We start from the raw sequence: 18,526 nt of genomic DNA on the forward strand, positions 1-18,526 counted from the left end.
CAATGCTTGAAATTAATCAATCATCCTCATTTATAAACATGATAGATTATTCACAACTTTATATTTTAGTTACATAAACAAAAACAACAAAAAAGAAATCAAAGGAAAAAAAATCAAAATTGCCATAAAAAATCTAATTTGTTTAGACAAAGAATGTCAAAGTAATGTTTTAATTGGCAATTACTGTGTGTATTTCTTCTTTATAAATATTATTCGCACCTACAATTTGCATTAGCATAAAACACATGACAGTGTAAAAGAAAAGGAAAAAATGAAATAAATAGGCAATTTCAAAGTCAACACAGTTACTCAAAAATATTTTTTAAATTTACAAACAGTTACCTTCACTGTTGGGTGGTATTGTTGTCTCTATCATATTTGAAAAAATAAATAAAAATAAAATAAAAATGGAGAAAGAAAAGAAAATGGGGAAAATGCAGTTAAACTATTCAGTAATGTAAATAATATGTCCACTTGGTGGATTTAACTTACTTTTGCTTACTCTCCTGTGGCTTCACGGATTCGTCTGGGATGTCTTCTTTGATTAGCTGATCTAAAGCGGTAAAAAGACGGAAGTACGTCATCATTATTTTTAAATAAACGCCTTTCTTTGATTTTCCCAGAAAGACATGCGCTCACAAGAGCACAGAACAACAGACTTTATCATTTAGACTATACGTGCTTGTTTTACAGGTGCCCCTCTCCTGGTAAGTAACAACAATAATTGTAGATTTTCATTACAAACTTTGAACATTTATACATGAAATAACTAAATTATTGCAGTAAGGTAGCAGACATGCTCTTACGTCACGTTTCAAACACAGAGAGCGGCTTGAAATCACGAGGTTAGCTTCTTTATAAAGTTTGATCAGTTTAAATTTTTACATATAATTTATCCAATATTTACAAAAACACTGGCTTACCTGCAAAATGAAGAGAAATTCAAATTGTTGCACGCGCCTCGAGGCTCTCCGGATTAATACACTTTCACCTTGGGGGTTGTCATGCTGCGTTCAAGTGTGCTGGGAATTTGCACCTTTGCTCACCCCGACCTACTTAACAAAAACACACACTCGGGGTGTTTTTAGTATTAAAAGTAAATATTTAGCCTTGTTGTTTTACATATTTCCTGACATTATATATTAAAACAAGTTCATGTTTACAACAATATTTTTTAAAAAAGTCAAGTTTTGAATAATTTATTATCATATTTATAAATGAGGATAATTGATTAATTTCAAGCTTTGCAGTCAAAGCAATAAGTAATTCACAGAGATTTATCAAACTCATTACAGAAATGATTAAATAAGTAAAATATATTTTGTACTTCATCAAAGTCGTTATGCTTTTTATGTTCATTTGAGCTTTTATTGTGAATCTTCTTGAGTTAGAAACCCTGCATCCTGCACTGTTACCAAACTCTGCTGAAAGAATTTTGACTGACAAAAAGCACGACCCTCAGGCTAATTATGTGTTTTTTGGAATGCTCCTTTGTACTGTTTTGTACTTAAAACACATTTCATTGTGATGACACTTTGTATGCTGCAGATATGTATCATATTAAAGATTGTTGTTTTCACTGCTGTCTTGTTTCTCTTTAAATTTGCCTCATGTTACAAGAAGTAGGCATATGTTTTTACAATGCAGTTATTTGACCTTTACCAACAAGTTAGCATTGTGTCATTTGGTAAGGTCAGAAGACCAAGTGTGTATGTACACTGTACTGGAAGGTAATACGTGAACATACCCAGCATTTACTACTGAAAGTACCATGTAATAGAGTGGAAATAGGGCTGACTTTTTTACAGTACAGTTTCATTGTACTTAAGGGGTAAGTACCAAGTAATATTCAAGTGAACATACCCATTATTTAGTAATGAAAGTACCATATAGTTGAGTGGAAATAGGGCTGACTTTCTTTTACAGTCCAGTTTCAGTGTACTTAAGGGGTGGTTTCTGTGGTAAATTCATGGTAAATACCATGAAACATGTAGCGAGTGCAGACCTAAAGGTCAAGGTACTTTATTTGTACTTACCTTGTTCATACATGTGGTAAGTACCATAAAAGACACCTTTGCACAACATGTAAATAACCAGTAAAAATATTATAAATACCCAGTATGTACCACATAGGTATGAACCAAAAAGTACCATATAAATACTTGGTAAGTACCATGTAAGTACAGAGTAGACACAAAAAAGTACCATGTAAGTACCCAGAAAAGTCCCATAGAAAGTACCATGTAAGTACCCTGTAAGTACCCAGTAGTTACACAATAAGTGCGATGTAAGTACCACTTAAGTACAGTGTAAGTAGTGTTCTGTAAAAGAAACGTTACCGATAGTTTTTATTTCCTTTACATTTTTTACATTACGTGAAAACAAAATGAAAATATAAAGATAGGTTGTATGTAAGTTGCCTAGATCTTCACCTATGGCATAGACTGCTTTCAATTTTAACATCCAACATTTCTAATATATGTTTTTGTTTCGCATACATTAAAATGAAATTTTAAGCAATTTACTTTGTTTTTTTATGATACCCTCTATTGTTTTTAATCTGTTAATTTTTCTTCATTTTTCAGCTCACATAGTAAAATTTAAGCCAAGAACATGTTATTTGGCCAGAAATACATAAGATATTACTGTGTGAACATTTTACCAAAAAAAGGGGGAAAAAGCTAATATAATTCTAAACTTTATTTATAAAGTCTTGTCCACTGCAGAGTGGTGTGATCAGAATTTGGACCTCCAGAAACTTGTGTTACCATCTCCCAGCTGATGTTACTCTTTGAACAATGATCCATTCTACACATGATCCCATTAGAAAAACCACAGTACCAGTTCAAGGAAATAGTTGATTCTGTTGTGATAGAAAATGAAATGGTTTTAAAATGAGTTTTATTATTTACAATCCATACTGGAATATATTTGCTGAAGGATGTTCGGTGAAAAGCATTTTTTTCTGAAATACTGTAGTCACTTTGATCATGAGTATCATGAGTTTATTTAACCATATTCCCTTTAAGTTTATTTACTAAACTCCCCTAATGTACTCATTACCATACTTTTTATTAACTTTGTATCTTCTCTTAAATCACTTTACAGACATTTGTGATAGCTTTTTCTTAAATGTTTTGCCTTTGATGTTGGTTTCGTTCGAAGTACCTCACTGTGATGACTTCAACAGTGACTTTTGGGTAAATACAAGTGGATTGTTAGGTGAGGTTCACTCATTAAAAATGTAGAGACGGTTTAGCTCTAAAACATCATAATGACTCATCTCCAGCCTTTGACCAATGACATTTTGGAATCTGGGGTCTATGGTGATGATGGTAGAACCATTTCCATTGGTGAAATCATCTTTGCTGTAGTGCATCACTGACCGATAGTCATATGGCGTACCATGGGTGGAACTTATATTGTTGCCAACCTTCTTAAAATTGTGCTCTTTACCTATCTGAAACACACAAAATTCATGAATCAATTTTAAAATACTTAACAAAAACTGTTGTAAAGAATGCCGTTTGTTCAATAATTGATCTACAGTCTATCATTACACAAAGGGGAACACAAAAATCCAAATTCAAAGTGAAAGTAATTAATGCAGTTTGTTCAGTAAGTGAATTATAGTTATTGATTAGAGATGTTTTCCACAAAAAAATCACAATAAAAAAATTATCTTGAAAACACTTAATGTCCAGATAGTTTGGAAATTAAGAAATTACTAAATGGTTGATGGATTTATAAACGGTACAATTATAATGTATTTTCTTAATGAAAGTTAAAAAAAGAGTAAAGGTTGAATAGTCATTACAAAAAAAAATTCTAATACATTCAAATTTGTCAGTTTTTGGTTAATTAATGTATTCTCTCTTGACATAACAAAATGCAAACACCTAGTTTTAACTAAAGTCTTATATGTTGTTAAAGTAGATCTCAAACCTTGAAGGATGTTGTCCCGTACAATGGTCACATAATCATCTCTGTCGTATCTGGACTGTTCATGGAAGAACAGTCCAGATACGACATTTGCTATTTGTCTCCCAATGTAAGAATAACAACTGAAGCAACACAGGAAAACAAAATAATTACACAATGATCATTGTTTTTATTGTTGTAAAACAATCACCTAGGGCCATGGTCTTTGTCCCCTCCCCCAATTCCTTAGACACAACTGCCCCTACAGGTAGATACAGGCTGTCTGCAGGCGAAAACTGGGCAAACCTGTACGGGGCATGGAGGTCTGTAAATAGCAACACATAAAATAGGTGGGCTGTTAAAAGAAAATGCATGATGCTCAAATGAGGAGAAGCTATTTAGCGTGATTTTTTTGGTTGCAAATGAGCCACAATCAATCGATGCAGTGCCACCGCCTTTTTTATCTCGCCTGGTGGAAAATAAAAAGCTAAAATTTAATGGGGAAGCTTCAGTGAGAACACATGAGCATCAGTACCAAGCCAGGTCTCTGTTAAAAGAAAGCAATCTAAATTGTTGTCTAAAATGAGTTCATTCACAAAAAAAGATTTGTTTAAAAGAGAGAGAATGTTTAAAACAGCAAAGTTCAAAACCGTGTGTGAGTGCAGATGGATTGATACATCTTTTTTGTCTGGTAATGTGTGAATGTGATGATGATATCTAACTGTGGAGCCGGTGGATCTGAGCTGGGCGTGCTTGTGAGATCTGCTTGTTATGTGAACTGTGATGTGTTGTGTGATAGATGTGGTTTTAACTGAGGATGGATTCTGGTGGTCCAGTCAGTCAGTGAGCAGTTTAGCAGAGCGGAGTGTGAGTTCAATGTTCATGGACAGAAGTTGAGATCCTGTTTGGTTTGGGTGGATGCCGTCTGGCTTAAAGAGATTTGGTCTATTGAAGAAGGTGGCATGAATGTTGCATGCAACTGACTGAGAACTCACAAGTTATTATGTATCTCACATAAGTTTTATCTATCTGCACATATCTAGCACATGCAGTTGATATGCTGTAAAACTGGATGAACAGACTATGTCTTGAACATAAACATTCACAAAGAGTTGTTGGATTTTCCAAAAATACAATCAGCCCCTCCCAATCCACGAAAACGAGTGGGTTCTCACATTGTGACGTAGATAAGTGAGGAACCGCACCTTCCAGGAAAAGTTAACACTGCCAGCACCGCCCCCAGGATAACACACACACCCACTTTCTCCACAGAGCTAGCAAAGATTTACTAAACACTTTTGTAAGGCTTCCCAAAATACCGTATTCACATCTATCTTTGCTGAAATTGATGATGTAATTTATTTTCGTGAGCAAAAAGCAAACACACTGTTGAGGCTGGCTCTGGGATGACGCCATGAAATGGGAACCACCCACAAGGAGCTAAAAGCGGTGCCTCAGAGATCGAGCTGTTTTACTTCCAGGTAGCAAAATTAGTTGAGAAAATGACTCCTATTTCATTTAAAAAATGTCATAAGTGTGCCAAAGGTAATCATATATATGGAGATAGTGTAGGATTGTCATGATATATACGGTAGGTGCTTTAAGGGGAAAAACAAATCAAAATTCAAATGTTTGTCACACTAAATCATTTCGGAAAATTTGCTGGTCTGGCAGTTAGTATTTACAGAGGCTTTAACCCTTGTGCTATCTTAGATGACCCCACCCTTACATTGACGTGTTCTCCCTACCATGACAAAGGTGGATAAAGGTGGAAAGATTTCATGTAATCCATGGACACCATTAAGGTTCACAAATCATTGAAAAAAGGTTTAGAGCAGTGTCTAGTGGGTTTAGATGACCCAACTCCCAACGTTAAAGTGCCTAGGATAGCACAAGGGTCAAGGCGCACGTTTCACACAGTAAAACGATTTTAAAGGGTCCCAAACTTTCAATAATCAAAACTATTGCTTAGCGCCAGGCTACATGCCTTTTTCAACGTCTGTCTTACATCTAGTATCAACGTCCACATTACATCTTTATCAGGGCTTATTGTAGTTTAAATATACACATACTCTGTATATTCAGTCATTTATTTTCTATACCGTTTTATCCCTTTCGGGGTCGCGTGGCTGCCGGAGCCTGTCCCGGCCACTTGTGGACAAAGCCAGTGGACGCCCTGGACATGTCGCCAGTCTGTCGCAGGGTAGAATGTCCACAATCACACACCCATTCACTCTCACAGTCATACCTATGGACAATTTAGAGTTGCCAATTAACCTATGAAGCATTACACATGCACGGTGGGAGGAAGCCGGTGATCCCGGAGAGAACCCACACATGCACGGGGGGAACATGCAAACTCCACACAGAAAGGTCCCCCATTGTTGTTCTGTTTTCAGGTCCCCCAGCTGGGACTTGAACCGGGGGCCTTCTTGCTGTGAGACAAGAGCGCTAACAACTGCTCCACCGTGCATACTCTGTACATTATTTCTCAAACCTTTGAGGATGTTATCCCGTACAATGGTCACAAAATCATCTCTGTCGTATCTGGACTATTCATGGTAGAAGCCGAGAGCATGAAGAAACTCATGTTCAACAATACCTACAGTATCGCAGCCTGAACCAATGGATAAGACCTGACCACTTGCAATTTGTCTCCCGATAGAAGAAGCACAACTGAAACAACACAGGAAAAAAACTTCTCACACTAAACATTTTTAGTTACACAATTCACAATAAAGGTTTTCTATAGTTCACAGTGTTCTTAGACAAAGTCCGGTTTCGTTATTTGATTTGCCACGTTTGATTGTTTCTTTCTCTTTTCTTTTTATGCAACACTGGCTTTCATAGTTCTCTCCTTTAATTTAGGGAATAAAGACACATGATAATCTGACCTTTACCCACCCTTTCCTGTGAGCTGGGTTTGTTCTTCTGTGTTTTAACGCTAAGAAAGCATCAGTAAAACATTCAAATGTCCCTTCTTGGGCACATGTCTGAATCCTAACAAAATGGGGCTACTCAAAATTATCCCCTAAGGTGCAACAGAAAATATTTTACAACCCACTTTTATGTTGCTGAAGTACGGTGGTCGAGAACATCACAACAACAACAACAACAAAAAGTAACTGCAAACATGTTTCTCTGTCTCTGTGACCCACTCACTGTCCTCACTGTCCCGCATTAACCCAAGAGGAGAAAATAAAAAATAAAAAAATAAAATTAGGGTATGCTTTTATTATTATTATTATTATTTATGAAAATAATAAAAATGTCAGTTTGGTAAAGTTAGAATTAAATTCACAGATTCTGACTTCTGGCCTTCTGGGTCCTTCATGCTGTGATAGTACGGCTCCAACTCAAGAATCGGAGGCGTCCACTTCGACAATGAAACATCTGATGCTTCTGATGTATAAGAATGGGCGCCGTGACAAAAAGTTCTTTGAGTTTTTTAAAAGCCACATCGGCAGCAGGGGTCCAAACAAAGGGCTTATTAATAGAAGTAAGCTGAGTGAGGGGGGCTGCAATGCCACTGTAGTTTCGGATGAATCTTCTGTAGAAGTTTGCAAAGCCCAAAAATTGCTGTAGGTTTTTTCGGGTCTGTGGGATCTCCCATTGAGTGACAGCTTCTATTTTTGCCGGCTCAGGCCGAATGTTACCAGCTTCAATAATATACCCCAAAAAGGGGACTGATGACGTATGAAATTCGCATTTTTCTGCCTTTACGAATAATTGGTTCTCAAGTAGTGTCTCCCGGACTAAACGAATGTGATGCTCATGCTGGCGAAGACTGGACGAGTAAATTAATATATCGTCCAGGTTAGATTAAAACAAACCTATTTAAGAAGTCACGAAGTACATCATTCACAAGCCGTTGGAAAACAGCGGGGGCGTTGGTGAGGCCGAACGGCATGACCTGATATTCATAATGGCCCAGGGGAGTGTTGAAGGCCGTTTTCCATTCGTCGCCCTCACGAACGCGGACCAGATGATAAGCATTACGGAGATCAAGCTTGGAAAATATTTTTGCCTTCTGGACAGAATCAAAAACAGTTAATGAGCAGGAGTGAATATTTATCTTTAACTGTAATCTGGTTCAACTCACGACAGTCAATGCAGGGTCTCAGGGGCTTGTCCTTTTTTCCACGAAGAAAAACCCTGCGCCGACCGGGGACGTTGAGGGGTGGTTGTGGTGGAAAGAAAGAGCCTCCTGAATGTATTTTTCCATGGCTTCCTTTTCAGGACCGGAAAGGTTGAATAGTTTTCCCTCAGGGAGGGGAGCGCCGTTAAGCAGTTTTATGGCGCAGTCATAGGGTCTGTGGGGTGGCAGCGCACTGGCTTTAGATTTACAAAAAACAGTTCTGAGGTCATGATAGCAGGAAGGTACTTTGGACAGGTCGATACTTTTTTTTGACTCCGCGGTGGTGGAAATAGCGGAGGGAATGGCGGAATGAAGACAGTTTGCCATGCAATAGGTACTCTAGTTGGCGATGCGAGGGACGGCCCAATCGATGTGTGGGTTGTGAGTGTTTAGCCAGGAGAACCCCAGGATGATGGGGGTCTGAGGGCACTGCGTGATAAAAAACTGGTGGTATTCTCTATGGTTGCCGAAGGTAAAAAAGAGGAGCGGCTTAGTACGAGACGTGATGCGGGAAAGTTGTTTGCCGCCTAACCCAGCGGCGTTAATAGGAGACTCGAGGGGTTCGAAAGGTAACGATAGGTGGTTAACGAGTTGCAGGTTGATAAGACTATGTTCAGCGCCAGAATCGATGAGTGCGTTAAAGTAATTGACTAGACCTTGATGAGCAATTTTGACAGGAACATACAAAAATTTAGTTTCTTTGACGTGATTAATTTCGACCCCCCATGACCTGTCATCTAACGAGGGGTTCTGGAGTTTAAACGTTTACTACATTGACAAACCAGATGACCGGGACAGCCGCAATAGAAACACAGGCCTTCTTCAAGACGTTTCTGTCGTTCCTCGGCCGTTAGCTTTGAATGACCTACTTGCATGGGCTCATCAAAAACATGCACTGGTGGTTTGTGTACTGGTAATGGAAAAGCCTGACTTAGAGCTCCAGGGTTCTGAGGGAAAACAGGTGGCTTTTGGCTTCGTTAAGCATGACGCTCTCGCAGCCGGACGTCGGATCGGAGGGCTGCAGAGACAAGCTCTTCAAAGGTATTAGCTTCGGGCTGTGAACATAAATGATCCTTAATTTTTTCACTCAGGGATTGATAGAATATACCCTTGAGGGCGGGGTCAGGCCTGCCGGCCTCCACCGCTAAAATACGAAAATCAATCAAATGTTCACTTACCGAGCGATTGCCTTGGAGTTCACTATTAAGGAAATTCTGCTGTGATCCGACTGATAGAATCTGGGGGCCTGCTGAAAGATGAGCCGACATTGTAGGAGAAATCCCCCGCAGGCTGCAACATCGCCGCTGAATGGTTCCGGCTGGAGGCGGAAGTTTTCGGGGGTCATGGGTGCGGCGGAAGTCGGGTTGTTGCCGGAAATAGCAGCTTGAGCTGAGGCAGCGGTATTCGAAGGCTGTCCTGTTAACTCTGTAAGAGTATGAGTAATACTGTCGAGACGGCTGAAAAGTTCTTGCTGAGCCGCGGACATTTGAGTGAGGGCGTAAGCTTGGCGACTTAGGACATTACCTTGAATAGATATGGCGTGGCGGAGACCTTCCAGGTCAGCTGGGTCCGCAGTTGGGCCAGTTCGTTCTGTCATGGTCACGCGGGATTTCAGATAGACCCAGACGCTGGAACCCGGAAGGATACTCGGAAACGAGAGGTGAGTGCAAGAGGATTTAATTCTCTGAAGGAGAGTCTGTAACAGAGTTCTTGATGTGGCGTGACAGCTGACTGGAGGGTTGTGGCAGATGGAGCTCGAGCTTGCAGATTTAGCTGGATCCGTTATGAGGAAGAAGAGCGAGGCTGGTGAACTGCGAGCCCCGATGGAACACTCGTGAAGAAGATTCCTGAGAGTGGAACCGCGAGGCACAATTAGCGAGGTAAAACCAAGGTGAAACACAAGACATGAGAGAGCCAGACTAAGCACCGTGAGAGGAACAACGAACTGGCGTCGAAGAAAGGTCCTGGATCTCCTTAAGAAGGCAGGGAAGATGACGAGGTAAGTGGAACCAGCTGGTCGCATCCACGGCAGAGCAGGAAGGGGGAGGAGGCAGGTATCTGACAGAGGCACCATGTCAATCACTACTCAAAGTGCTACTCTTATTGTTAATATTTTTACAAATAACATAGAATAGACTCATGAGTGGACTAATGATATGTGACATAACTGATCATTTACCAGTTTTTGCACTATTTGACATCAATGTGAAGACAAAAAAAAATTGTAAAAGAACCAGTATACAAAAGATTAGGAAATGAAAAAACCATGAAATCTCTAAATAATGACATATCAAAACAAAACTGGAACTCTGTGTACCGAGAGAAAGATGTCTATATTGTTTATAAATGTTTTTTTTAGAAATATTTAGCTCACTTTACAATAAGAACTGTCCAATCTATAAATTCAAAAACAAATTTGCCAAATGCCCTTGGTTAACCACCGGTCTACAAAATGCTTGTAAAAAGAAAAATAACCTCTATAAAAATTCTTAAAACAGAGGACAAGAGAAACTGAACGAAGACATAGGTCATATAAAAATAAACTAACTGAAATAACACGGTACAGTAAAAAAGTGTACCTCAATAATTTACTGAATGAAAATAAATACAACGTAAAGCAAGTTTGTGAAATATTAAATAACATCATTAAAAAACGGGACAAAAAAGCGAACTTATCCAGATTACTTTACAGATGACAAGGGTCAAAGCTATAACATCAATGAAGCAGCAAACGGGCTCAATAACTATTTTGTAAACGTGGGTCCAGAGTTGGCAGCGGAAATTACAAAATGCAAAACTAGCAAAGACAATAATCCACCCATCGAAAAAATCCCACACTCAATCTTTATCTCTGATGTGAATGAAAATGAGCTGATATCAATTGTGAATAGATTCAAGAGTAAAAACTCAAAAGATTGTGATGATATAGATATGAAGGTGGTGATAAAGGTCATTTATTGTGTATCTAAGCCTCTAACATACATATGTAACTTATCATTACGAACTTGGAGATTTCCAAACCAAATGAAAATAGCCAAAGTGATTGCTATCTATAAGAGTGGAGTCAAACACCAATTTACAAACTATAGACCTGTTTCTCTTCTTCCACAATTCTCAAAAATTTTAGAAAAAGTATTCAATGATAAATTAGCTTTATGTATTGAAAACCATAATATTATAAATGAAAACCAGATCAAATAGATCAACCTCATTGGCTATCATTGATGCTGTGGAGTAAATCACAAATGCTTTGGACAAAAAGAAATATGCAGCTGGAATTTTCATTGACTTAAAAAAAGCATTTGATACTCTCAATCATGACATCCTACTTGACAAACTAGAAGTGTATGGGATAAGAGGACTAGCGCTAACTTGGGTCAAAAGCTATTTAACGGGAAGAAAACAATTTGTCAAGATTGATGAATACACATCAGAAAACAAAGAGATAAGTTGTGGTGTCCCACAAGGATCAATCCTGGGCCCGCTGCTATTCAATATTTACATAAACTACTTTTTCAATGTTTCAAAGCTTATGAAACTCATTTTATTTGCTGATGACACAAATATATTCTATACAATCATAAGGAATTCATCAATGTGGTAAACACAGAGTTAAACAAAATAAAATTATGGATGGATTACAACAAACTATCTTTGAACCTAGATAAAACCAAAGTGATGTTTTTTGGAAACTACAACGCCAATAAAGAGCTCTAAATTGAAATAAATAATGTCTTAATCGAAAGTGTTACAGAAATCAAATTCTTAGGGGTTTTTATCGATGACAAACTAAGTTGGAAGCCACACATCAGACACATACAAACTAAAGTCTCAAAAAGTGTTTCAATCGTAAATATATCTAAACACATATTAGGATACAACAGTAGATATTTTTTGTACTGCTCCTTAGTATTACCCCATTTCACCTACTGTATAGAAATTTGGGGGAATAATTACAAGAGCTCACTACATCCTCTCTTTTTACTTCAAAAACGAGCCGTCAGAATTGTACATAAAGCCAGATATCTTGATCATACAAACAATTTATTTTATCAATCTAGACTTTTAAAACTGTATGACCTTGTGGATTTTTACACTGCACAACTTTTATACGGAGCCAGTTGGAAATCGTTACCATTCAATATCCAAAAACAGTTCATTGAAAATGAAGGAGACTACAAACTGGGGGATGTAGGAACTTCAAGATCAAACTGATAAGAACCACTAAGAAAGGTTTCTGTGTGTTGGTGTGTGGCACTAAACATGGAACGGTTTAAGTAATGAACTCAAAAACTGTTTAAATATCCAAATATTCAAGAAAATGTATAAAGAAACTCTTATTTCAGGCTATGAAGATAAGAGGATTTAAGGATCAACAGGTGCTTGAATAATTCCAAATACATGTGTGAACTTGAGTGTGGTGAAATAATCAAAGTTCTTTTAATTACAACCACTGAGTTTTACGTTGTAATGTGCAATAATGATTACTGAAAGGTTTGAATTACAACCAATAAGCTATTGATTTTGTTTACTTGATCTTCAATGTGTAGCAACAATTACTGGTTTGATGTGATCATGTGTTCTAATGATAATCAATTAATAGTACATATCGGTACCATTACTGTTTACTGAAATCATGAATGAATTTCTGAAGATCATCAATCATTTCTAGGCACTGGATTTTGTTATTTCAAGAGTATCTATCTGATCAGAACCGGATTTAAAACACTGTAAAACTATCAAATGAATGAACTCAGTAGGGGTGGGATTATATAAGCTTGCTTCTTCCCACTCCTTTTCAAGCAATCAAACTCTACTTATACTTAAGTTAATGATCACTGTATTTAATTAAGCAAATTGTGATTTAAGTGATGTTTTTGTTTTTGATTTATTTTCTGTCTTTTTAACCTATGCATTACATCATTTCTGTAATGAGTTTAAAAAATATGTGTAATTTATCTATTGCTTTGACTACAATGCTTGAAATAAATCAATAAAATCAAAAATCAAATCAAATCAAGATCAGTCTCCCAACCCCTTTTAATGACTGACATTAAGTTGTGTCCAGACTTGAAATCGGACCTATCATTGCTAAAATGGCTTTCTTTTTAGGGGGATTAGAAATCATCCATTGCATTGTTTGGAGGTTTGTCTGGGAACCCTGGCATGGAGACTGTGACAAAGTATCTAAAAAAATTAGATGTTGGAAGGTTGTACTTATCAGATATCTGCTGAAAAGTTTTTTTTTCATGGAATAAATTATCTAAAGTTTTCAGCCCTTGTTGCTACCTGAGAATTGTTGAGTCTTGGGCTGAAGGTGGGAAGAAAACATTAGGTGCGATCGGAACTAGTAAACTCATTCCTAAAAGACAAAAGTGTTTCCTAAATTGTAGTCAAATTTTAGCAGAATTATGAACGATTGGATTGTTAAACAACAAGTTTTTACTTAGTGGAAGAGATGCCCCAACTACATGTAGCAGGAAAAGAGGGCTAGAAGAAAGTCTTTCCATCTCTACCCATGTTGGCCTAGTACAGGGGTCACCAACCCTGTGCCCGCGGGCGCCAGTGCGCCCGCGAGCACCCCTTGTGGCGCCCGCAGGGAATGCACCCAAAAAAAAAATCTTTTTTTTTTTATTGAAGAAAATATTCAACAAACAACCACGGCAGGTCTGTCAATGACAACAATATCAATTCTGAGATAAAGGTAGACAAAGAAAACCCAAATATGTAAACAAATATAACTTAAAAAATAATCACTAAAAGTAAGGGTCTATTACAAAAGTTTAAATAGATCAAATAAATTACACAATTTCTGGACATTCTTATGATTCATGTAATGTAAAGATTTTGAGAATAGGTTGAGGTGGTTGAGTAATCCATTAATGTGAGGATTAATATTCCTGTCTGTTTTTATTTACATTTATGTTTAAAAAGTTAAAATTAAGTTAAAGTTTTAAAGGTTTAAAAGTTTAGCTTTAGTGTGTTCAATAAATATTTATCTTGTTCGGCTGCAACCTAAAGTCTGTTTTGAAATTAGGCTCCCTCTGCAACTGAGTTTGACCCCCCCCCCCCCCCCCCCCCCCCTGTAATACGAGTCTAGAAAATTCATGCATGTTTTTGTGTGTAAAATGAGCAAATAAAAATAGGGCACACAAAAGGAAGTCCTCAAATTGTGTTGTTTTTTTTTTTGGGGGGGGTGGGGGGGTGGGGGGGGGCTAGGAGGTTTTTAGTGGCGCCCTTCATACCACTTGGTGCCCATGAAAAAACCCTCGGTCTCAAAAAGGTTGGTGAACCCTGGCCTAGTACAATCTGAATCTTTTCCCCTGAAGGAAAGACAGCACAAATTGGCAGCCCAGTAATAGAAGCAAAAATTTGGAAGACCTAGACCACCTTCCTACTTTGGTTTCATCAAATGTTCTTTACGTAAATGTGCCTTTTTAACATTCCAAATAAATGATGAAATAGTTGAATGGAGCTTTTTAAAATAGGAATTAGAGATCAACACTGGGAGGCATTGAAATAAGTATACAAATCTGGGCAATATTGACATTTCAACCACATTTACACAACCAATTAATGAGAGATAGAGGGGTCACCACTTGAAGAACTCTTGCTGCATGTTTGTTTGCAATTTAGCAAAGTTTTCTTTGAAAAGGTCACAAAAATCTCGTGTCACTCTAATTCCAAGACATACAAACCCCTCCTTGGCAATCTTGAAGGGTAAATTGATACTTTTCAAAACTAATTCTTAAGTGTTGAGTGGCAGCAGTTCATTTTGGTGTAGGTTGAGTTTGTATCCTGAAATTTTACCAAATTTTATCAAGAGGTCTAGGATAGTTGTTTCAGCCTTGGATATGAATAGCAGGAGATCGTCGGCATAGAGAGCTAGCTTATGTTCTGTGCCCCACCTTTTTATACCATGATAGGAAGAATGACTTCTTAAAGCAATAGCTAACGGCTTGATGGCTAATACAAAAAGAAGGGGTCTGAGGGCACAGCCTTGACGGGTACCACAATACAGTATAACCTAAACGGTTTGGAATATGTATCATTAATAAGCAGCATGGCTGAAGGGCATGAACATAATAGTTTAATCCAGGGCAACCAAATCCAGATCTTCCCAAAGTTTCCAACAGGTAAATCCATTCCACTCTGTCAAAGGTCTAGAAATATTGTGAAGAAACTGGATTGTCTAGAAAGGACTGTATTATATTAGTTTGTAACCCCGTCAGTTTCTTGCACACACAAATAATGAATAATGACTCAGAGACAAAACAGGGGCGAGTTTCACCTGTGTTCTCTGAAACAGACATCTTCTCAGAATATTCTTTATTGCCCAGTATAATTGCCCAATAAATGAGACTGCAGACACTTTGTCACCTTTCCGGTAGCCATGAAGTCTGACACCCATGAAGAACACGGGGCAGGGGGCTCCACCTTTGTTTATACAGACACGTAACGTTGTGCTACACAAAATACTTCCCAAACAAAACGTAGTGATATTCATCGAAATCTAACAGTGCGCATTCATGTTTGGTGTTACAGATTACCCCCCCCCCCCACACACACACACACACAACAAAAAAATCAGGTCATCACCAGGGGGATGCGGTTATCATCACACCCCTATGCACATCTGTCTTTGCTGAGAGGGATGATGTAATTTATTTTCGTGAGCAAAAAGCTGACACACTGTTGAGGCTGGCTCTGGGATGATGCCATGAAATGGGGACCACCCACAAGGAGCTAAAGGCAGTGCCTCAGAGATCGAATTGTTTTACTTACAGGTAGGAAAATTACTTGAGAAAATAACTCATATTTCATGTCATAAGTGTGCCAAAGGTAATCATATATATATATGGAGATAGTGTAGGGTTGTCGTGATATGGGGTAGGTGCTTTAAGGGGAAAAAATCAAAACTCAAATGTTTGTCACACTAAATCATTCCAGAGCTAGTGGTATTTTCCAACACACAGATGCATAAAAACAAAAGATGGAGAAACAACATCCTGATGATCTCAGTTTCTCAGCAGTCCTGTGTGTTGATACATCCTATGTTTCTGTACTTTCTAATTCCTGGTAGTTTATCTGATTTTGTTCTATTTTTACAATCAACCATAACCCTTTATGGGGCACTAATTAAAATTCAATGAAATATAAATAAAAAACAGTATAAGTGTGCTATTGTAGGACATTTCAAAAAATATGTTGTTTTGCAGAAAATTAAAGTGAACAAATTGATCATATTTGGTTCCTTGCCCTATGCAGGCAAAGAATTGTTTTTAAATTACTTTTATTATTTAAAGTATACAACAAAATCACCTACAAAGAGTAAGAAAGATGTCTGTTTTGAATTAAAGTGTTGACATAGACTTCTTTATGAATGAATTGAACAACAATTACAAAAGCATGTAACATAGGTAACACAACTTTATTTAGTGTATAACAGTAGAACATTCATAATATAATCTTTATAATGTAATGTAACTACAACTTTATAAACCCTTACAACTAACATATCAATGATATGACTGCTCATTAACGGACACAAATTAAGCAGTTATGTTCAAAGTAAAGGTGGACCCTGCAGCAGAGCCGGCCCTGGTCTTCTGGGGGCCCTAAGCGAAATTTAATTTGTGGGCCTTCTAACTGATCAGCAGCACCAATAAAGTGCAACTGTTGTTGTAATATAAATGAGATCTCTTTATTTATACATTTGTGGATTATTGTTGATGCCGAAGGATTGATTACACTATATTGCCTGCATGTTGGATGCACATTTAGTGGTGCCGAACAAATTTTAAATGCAAACAAATAAATATGAATGACAAATGTATATAGATATGTGTTTTTTAATGTAACATTAGGCACTCAACAAATGACATTCACAAAACTCCAACTTGTTAAGAACAGCAACTTAATACCAAATCAGATAACGATAAAACAATCCAACATAAAGAAAAAAACAGCTCAATAAGGGTGATTTTGGAAAGTCAGAGTCTTTCTCAGTCTGAAAAGGACCTCTTTGCACCAAATCCATTCTTACTGGATCAGAGAGTGTGGTTGGTCATTCAGCTGGACCAACTGGATTTGAGGTACCGGTAGGTGGAATTTTGGGTCCAGTAGGCTCCTCTTCCATACACGCCTCTCTTGGAGCCTCTGGAACATGAGATAAATAACTTCAATAAAAGCAAACAGTGAAAAGTAAAACAGTCAAATGTTTTCCCTTTCAACAGTAGAAGTGGTGACAGGAGTTTCTTCTGCAGCTAAAAAACAAGACTTATTATTATACAATAATCAATGATAAAGCCAATAAAATAACTATAGCAGAATACTAATAATAGTTTAGTGGCTCATTTAAAATCTGTGTGCAGGGTTTTCACAATTTCATGATGTTTGTATATATTTATGACAGATTTATTGGTTGATTGTATATTTGCATGAGGTCATATTTTTTTTTTTTTTTTTTTGAGGTCATATTTATTAATTTAATTATGAACAACTTGGGACTCCATACTCTTCAGCTTGCATACACTGCTTTTTAAATTACTTTACATGCTATTAAAATTACCTGAGATGACATCTTCAGTGAAGTCAGGATCATCTTGGAATGTGGACGCTGCACCACCTCCAATACTTTTTGAGAGCAGAAGAAACTGTCAGCTGAGACAAAATTGGGTATCAGAATTATTTTCGAGTTTTCCTTTGGAAATTACGACAACCAGGGTAGTTTATGTGCAATCTTCACCTCGGATCGATTAGTATTTTACGTAAATTGCGCAGCTGCACAGAAATACTGGATAATGTAAAAAATACGGCCCCAACATCCTCCAGACTTACCTTGTGATTGATGTTGAAGCTCTTCATCTTTTTTCAGCTCCTGATGGATAAAGTCTCTGTGGCATGAAGTTCTCTTGTTGTCGCTTTGATCAGTGTGACAAAATGTGCTCATTTTTTTCTTTTTCCCAACTTTATTGAAACAAAATGCGCTCGTAAATCCACACTGTGCCAGGCTCAGATGCAGTGATGTTAACCAATCGTTGCTAAGAGTGGCATAACGACATTATTTGGGATGCCAGATTGGTTCAGGTGTGTTGAAGGGGGGATCACAAAAGTGCAGGCAACTTTCTTTTGCACAACATTCAGAGCGCACATTGGTACGGAAATTCTATGAAATGGGTTGCCAGATTTGGGTCTTTCTTTGTTTTATTTTTTTCGCCACTTCAGGGCCCTGGTAGTGACGGGGGCCCTACGCGGCTGTGTAATTCGCGTATAGGGAGGGCCGGCCATGCCCTGCAGACCACAGTTCGACTTGTGATGTTTACCTTCCTAATGCAAAATTTGCAGGTCTGGCGGTTTGTATAAACAGCGGCTTAAAGGAGGAAACTGGTCAAAGCGCACAGCCTCATGTGGTGTGAGATCTGTTGTTTCCTAAACGTTTCACACATTAAAACGATTTTAAAGGGT

The 18,526-nt window shown here is 37.7% G+C and overlaps 1 protein-coding gene and 1 long non-coding RNA gene across 3 annotated transcripts in view; one reads left to right on the forward strand and one right to left on the reverse strand.

Annotated features, from left to right (window-relative positions):
• The window catches only part of LOC101163604 (apolipoprotein C-II), a 302,043-nt gene that overhangs the window by 233,921 nt on the left and 49,596 nt on the right, over window positions 1–18,526 (forward strand). The gene's annotated exons all lie outside the window — the stretch shown is intronic.
• Window positions 303–1,058, reverse strand: LOC144984608 (uncharacterized). The gene is made up of 3 exons (XR_013648400.1): window positions 924–1,058; window positions 493–553; window positions 303–369 (listed from the first exon to the last, which is right to left on the reverse strand). It is a non-coding gene; the product is annotated as an uncharacterized LOC144984608 (long non-coding RNA).

The sequence above is a fragment of the Oryzias latipes genome, chromosome 16, assembly GCF_053564925.1.
Source record: "Oryzias latipes strain Hd-rR chromosome 16, Olatipes_Hd-rR_3.1".
Taxonomy (NCBI): domain Eukaryota; kingdom Metazoa; phylum Chordata; class Actinopteri; order Beloniformes; family Adrianichthyidae; genus Oryzias; species Oryzias latipes.